The sequence below is a fragment of the Mus caroli genome, unplaced genomic scaffold (genome assembly GCF_978045245.1).
Source record: "Mus caroli unplaced genomic scaffold, Mus_caroli_1 scaffold_3, whole genome shotgun sequence".
Classification (NCBI taxonomy): domain Eukaryota; kingdom Metazoa; phylum Chordata; class Mammalia; order Rodentia; family Muridae; genus Mus; species Mus caroli.
In genome coordinates, this window is record NW_028227258.1 from 16,442,355 (window position 1) to 16,448,979 (window position 6,625).

A 6,625-nucleotide genomic window follows, 5' to 3' on the forward strand; every position below is an offset into this window, starting at 1 on the left:
AAACTAGGGGATTTCCCTGTGAATTAAGGAATATTGACAAGACACATGAAAATTGAGATGACAGAGCCCATTCCGAATTGAATTTAGAAGTATCCCAGCCTGGAAAATAAATAAAACACAAAGTTATCCTGGTGAGTTGGAAAGTGAATTTTTAAGACTCACCTAAGTTTCAGCTAACAAGGGAGATGGAGAATGAATTTTATGCACAGATTCAGTATGTGATGGGTCTGAAGAGATGACTCGGGGGTTAAGAGCACTTTCTGCCCTCAGAGAGGATTTGTATTCCATTCCCAGTACCCACATCGTGACTCACAACAGTCTATAATCCCATTTCCAAGGAATCTGAAACCCTCTTCTGGTCTCTATGGCCTCTAGGTCTTCACATGGTACATACATGTAAGCACTCACAAATTCAAACAAAATAAAGTCTTTTCAAAGCCCAAGTAGGGAGCTATGTGCCTAGGAGATATTCTGGGAATACGTTTGTACATGTGATTCCTTAAGTGTCTCCATGGTGACTGCATGACCCTTGGGTCCTTCCTGTTTGCTCTGTAAACTCCCCTCAGTCACATGGCATGTTCACTCTGACCTCATTACTCCCATCTCCAAAGCCTTATCTAATATTTCTACCTATGTTTAAATCTTTCACAGCTCAGTTTGAGTCGGAGCTCTGTTATGAAATGGCCCATGATTATAACCAGCTTTCTGGACTATTCTATTCAATGCACCACTGTGCACTTTTGGAACGTGTCAATGTGGGGTGCATCATTATAAGCTGCCCATGAATCACTGTGTTGACTTTGCTCCTCTAAATAGCTTGCAAACTCTTTGAAAACATGATGTATCTGGTGGCTATTATGTTGCCTTCAATTTATTGCTTCATCCTCATGCTTTGAAGGAAGGGCCTCTTGCCAACAGTCGCTAGATGTTTCTGTTGGAAATTGAGGTTGCTAGTTAAAATATTCACCCCATCTCTTCTCACAAAGAAAGAAATGGGTAGCTGTACGTCAAGATGACTAACAAGCATCCATACCTACAATCACCTAAATGGAGGATGGTTAGGAAGGGAAAACTTCCTGTTCAGTTCCTGTCATTAGGATGGAACTTCTTAGTTGATAGTTAGTGTACTCTCTGGTGGGGAACTCTATGTATTCATTTGAGTAGGCCACAGAGCACACAGATGTAGATCAAACATTGCATGTGTTCTCTGTGGGAGGATGTGCATGCATGCATGAATCCAGGTGTTTATCAGCACAGGCATGTAAAATCCAGGAGACAACACCAGTTGCTCTGCAGAGGGACTTTACCTTGATTTTTTTTGAAACAGGGTCTTTTAAGCCAAATAGCTTGCAGAACTCTTTGGGCTGGAACTTACTAAAGAACCTAGGCCAGGGGGCTGGCGAGATGGCACAGAGGTTAAAAGTCCTGGCTGCTCTTCCAGAGATTCTGAGTTCAATACCCAGGAGCCACATAGTGGCTCACAACCATCTATAATAGGATCTGATGCCCTTTTCTGATATGCAGGGATACACGCAGATAGAGCACACATATATATTAAATAAATGAATAGATAGATAGATTGATAGATAGATGATAGATAGATAGATAGATAGATAGATAGATAGATAGATAGATAGATAGATAGATAAGAAGAGCCTACTCCAGCAGCTAGTTGGCAAACCCAGGGACCTGTCTAGCTTTTATTACCCAGTGCTCAGATTGCAAGCAAGCACCATGATGCCCAGCTTTTAAAATCTGAGTTCTGGGGGTAAACATGATCCATTTCCCTAACAATGTAGTCAACCATGTTTAAAGGATGTTTTTGTGAGATTCTTTTCTGTTGGAGTACCATTTCAGTTGGTAGGTTGAGTAAAACAGCTTACTTTCCCAAATTTGAGTTGTTACCATAAAAATAGTCAATGTTCTAATGAGAACAGAAAGACCGATTCTCCCTTGGGTAGTTCTTCTGTCTGGCTCCCTTTGGCATACCTTAGCCTCAGGGTGAGACTAAGCCATCTTCTGCCCTGGCCTCAGCTATCTGACTGTCTCAGGAGATCAGAGGATTTGCAAGAGTTTGTATCCCCACAGTCATTGGCCCTTTCCAAATAAGGAAATGGAGAGTGAATAAAACTGACACCTAAAGAGACAGAAAGAAAGAGAAACATGATGTTAACATATTGTGTCTTAAGATTTTATTTCACTGTTGATGTCTGTGTTTGCACTATTATTTCCTTCATTCCGTGAGCTAACCCAGAGTCCTTCTATCAATTCTCTTCTGGTGCTCTAAGGAGCCTGAGTTGTACTTCTGTGCCTTGTAACCCAAGGACTATTACTATAGAAGCCTGATATAAATGACTAAACCTCTTCTCACACTAAACACTGCAAAGACCAAAGCTGACTTAATAAAACTTGTTGATTGACTGACTGATTGCTATTATTGGACTTACACTACTGCTTGGCTCAGGTTTTTCCTGATGTATTCCTGGCCATCTCTATATTAAATTCTTAGCCTTATATTGAAGAAAATTTATCCAGACCTTTCCTAGGAGAGGATCCAATTTTGAGAAAACAGCCTAGATTCACAAAAATAAAACAGATTAAATAAACCTGAAACTTTTGGCTGAAATCACAAAGATGCTATTAGCCAAAGGCTAAATTGTTCCATGCCTACTTGATCCTGAGTCTTGATAGTGTACACGATAACATGCTGGATATAGCAACTTCTGAAATCTTGATGGTTAAATTAATTTAAATTGGCTGACTATGTAGATCTTAAATATTTGAATACAGAAAACATGGGAGGAATATGATATGGGGAGGTGTCTGTTTGGGATGTGAAGCCTGGATAATCAGATAATGGGGAATCAGTTTAACTCTGTTATTGAACTGTCTTCGCTAATAGTATCTGAAGGGGTAAACATCATGTTAAGGAAATCTTCAAAGCATTGGTAAGAACATTAATAAATGAAACAAAGAACTTCAAGAGAGATGAGAGATATGCTGACATAATAAAAGTTAGAATATTCAGGAGAAAAAATATTCTTCAGATCACTTAGATCCCAAATGCTTAATTAGAAAGAAAAGGAAAGTGAGTTGAGTAAGATAAAGTTGTCAGATCTTAAAAGGATGTTAAGGCTTGCGTTAATTACACTGGAAGGCAAGGAGATATGACAGCCCATAAAGTAAGTAGGGTAGAATGGAGCATGTTCAGTCCCGTCGCTCTTAAAGATAGAAAATGCGAACACAGATGTTATCTATGACCTTGAGAATCAACAGTTCTCCTAATAGTTGCTCCCACTTGCTCCTGATAGAGTTACCACTACAAGCTAACTTTCCCTACTGTTTGGTATGTAACTTTTAGGCAAACATGAGATGTATATAGTATGGCGAGGTGCCTGGTTAGAATATGAATACTCAATAAACAGATAAAGTGGTATTGGTTTAACTCTTTAATTGAACTCTTTGCTAATAGTATCTAACGGGACAGACAGCATGTTAGGGATTTGGGCACAAAAATTTGAAGGTCAGGACAAGGTGAATATGTTAAAATGTAATAAACTATATTGCAGCAGCATAAACTCAACCCTTTAGTGAACATTGAAAGAAAATGTGCTCATTTCTCACGGAGTCTTCTAGGTGTCAGATGGTGAGGCAGCTTTGGTCTGATTGTCCTCCAAAGTCTCTCATCATTAAAGAGATGACAATCACTTGATCATGCAAGGAGGCCTGGGAAGCACTGTCAAATTGTGTGTTCAAAGGAGGGGAAAGAAGAGTTGTATAGCGAGCTAGCAGTCTCCATGTCAAGTCCTGAAGAGTCAAGGTTCTGGATGGAACCATGGGATTCTTTCTCTGTGGTTTAAGGAATGGTCAGCCCCAGAAATACATTCACTGGCTGCATTTGTCAGCTCTTCAGAGGGCTCTTTCAGACTCCCCAAATTCTCATAATACGTTGTGATAGGTCTCAATGGTCTCATGAGGAGAACAAAACTGTAGAAGTATTTTTAAAATGTCTTTACATCAGAATGCTAGAAAAAGGAGAAGCCAAATTGAGATCTGTCTTATTTTATAGGCAATCTCATTATCTAATCTACAGGACAGAGGGTAGATGGGCCCCAGAACACTTTATCTGCTCTACCTTGTTTAAGCCTATCACTAATATCGCTCTTAGTCACTCACTTTCCAGCCAACATTGGTGAGAGCTTGCCCTTTGGAGCCTTACCTCTTCCAATCTCTGCAAGGAGGACATATCTATTTTCCACCATGTGTAAATTTGACCAAAAAAAAAAAAATTCCCATGAATAGGTATGTAGCAGTTCCTTATCTCCAAGCCTAGAGCTTCCCTCCCATCAAAACCATACAATCTACTCCCAGTGTCATGCATTTGCCCAGACAGCTTTTATGGATATTGATCATGATCAATTTTAAAAGGAAGGCACATTAAATACACCCTACCTCTGTTTTCAAGGTAAAACTTAATTGAGGGACACAAAACACTTTGCCCATTTTCATAAATAACGCGCGCGTGCGCGCACGCACACACACACACACGTATGTAAGCAGAATGTAGTGGCATGGATTCCAGAGATGGCCTGAATGATACACCTTAGAAATGCAATTAGACACATTTAATATGGAAGGTTTGAGAGAGACGTCCGAGGCAGAGAGAAAGGAAATAAGAGAGAATTCATCCAAGTTGGCTGAGGCTCCCAGCCAGAGAATCTGGAAACAGACTTGGTTCTGTATTAGATGAGCTGTTTTATAATACTTGTTATAATAAAGGGCGAGACAAGCAGACATGCTTCACAAATTGGAGTTCTTGAGGCTTGGGTTCTATTTCTCTCCCTTGTCATGTGGCTGTCTTGAATTGGATTTTCTCAGAAGCACTTCAACTCTTGATCAGATGTGCCTCTGCCTGCCCACTTTATGGATGCGTAAATGTTACAGTGCAAAGCTGAACTGGGAAGCTCTTTGCCTCCAGAGACTGCACACATTGGTTGAGTAGTAGCTGCCAGCATTGCTCTTGTCAGAGCTATTTTCCTGTGAATGTATCTGCAGGTAGCTTTGTTTAGCAAGACTTAAACTGGGACACTTCCTGGAAAACATGAGGCAACCCAGGAAGGATGGAGTGAAATCCTGGATTCCAAAACTCTTCTCATTATTGTCATAATTGTCATTATTACTGACATTTTGTCCCACTGAATCAAGGGCTTCGAATATTCAGTTCAGGGTTTCACTGGTTTGACCAAGTTGTCAAGGCTGGTCTTGATATCACAGGGGAGCATTGAGCAATTTTCCTTTTATCTGTCAAGTAGCTGGGGCTATAGACCAGCCACACCAGGTCTAACTAAACATTCTTTTTAATGAAATGATGAATTGCCTTCTATCCTCCAAATAATACGGATACGTTTTGAAGAAAAATATTCCAGCCCTGCTGGAAAAATTTCTGTCCTAAAAATGCTCCTAAAACCGCCATTTTACTGGGAAGAATCTGACTTCCGGGTGGGAAGAATCTGACTTCCGGGTGGGGGTGTGGGTGAGTCAAAGGGAGGAGACAGGTATGAATCATATGACACCTTAGTTGGTTCAGCTGTGTATTGGAGCCTTTTGAAGCACAGTTCTTGCTGCCCAACTTAGCATTGGTGCCAGAGATCTCAACAAAAGCCTGGATGGAAATGAGCTAACTGCTCATACCGTCCCTCTATCTTGCAGACATTTATCATGGGATAAATCTTTATTTCTCTGCACTATGAGTGAAGCACATTTTTATGTATGAAGAATAGAACAGTAAGCCTAATAAGATGAGTAGTTGTTTTGTAAGGCAGAATACCTCAAGATAACAGGGTAAGAAAATGACGAGGGTATGTCTGAAATAGCTGGCTGGCATATTTCTGGAAGACAATAGAAACTTGGAAAGCGTTGACTAGAATGAAGTGTCAAGTATGCCTGGTTGATATGAGCACAATGCCAGATTATGAAGGCCTAACGATCCTGTCAGAGGGGCTAAGCAGATATAGAGTGAGCCACGAAGAAGGCCCATGTGACTGATAAACAGTAACTAAAAGGATATACCAGGAGCAAGAGAAGTGGGGAGCAGGAAAATGTGGCCCCATTTGATGCTGAGTAACATTGGAGAAGTTACCATTATTTGAACAGAAAAGTGGATTTGTCTAATTTGTTTGTGTACATGTATATTTGTTGAGGTCAGAGATTGACATATGGTGTCTTTCCCAATCCCTCCCTAATTCTTTCTTTTTTTTGAGACAGAGTCTCTCACTGTTTTGTTTTAAATATGCTTGGTCTAGGGAGTGGCTCTATTAGAAAGTGTGGCAATGTTGAAGTAGATGTAGCCTTGTTGGAGGATGTGTGTCACTGCACAAGTGGGCTTTGAAACTCCTATGTTAAAGTTCCACCCAGTACCAAAGAGACCCTCCTCCTAGCTGCCTGTTGGAGACAGTCTTTTCCTAGATGCCATCAGATCAAGATGTAGAACTTTCAGCTCCTTCAGCAAAGTCTACCTGAACGCTGCCATGCTTCCCTCCATGATGATAATAGACGGAGTCTCTGAAACTGTAAGCCAGCCCCAATTAAATGTTGTCTTTATAAGAGTTGCCTTGGTCATATTGTC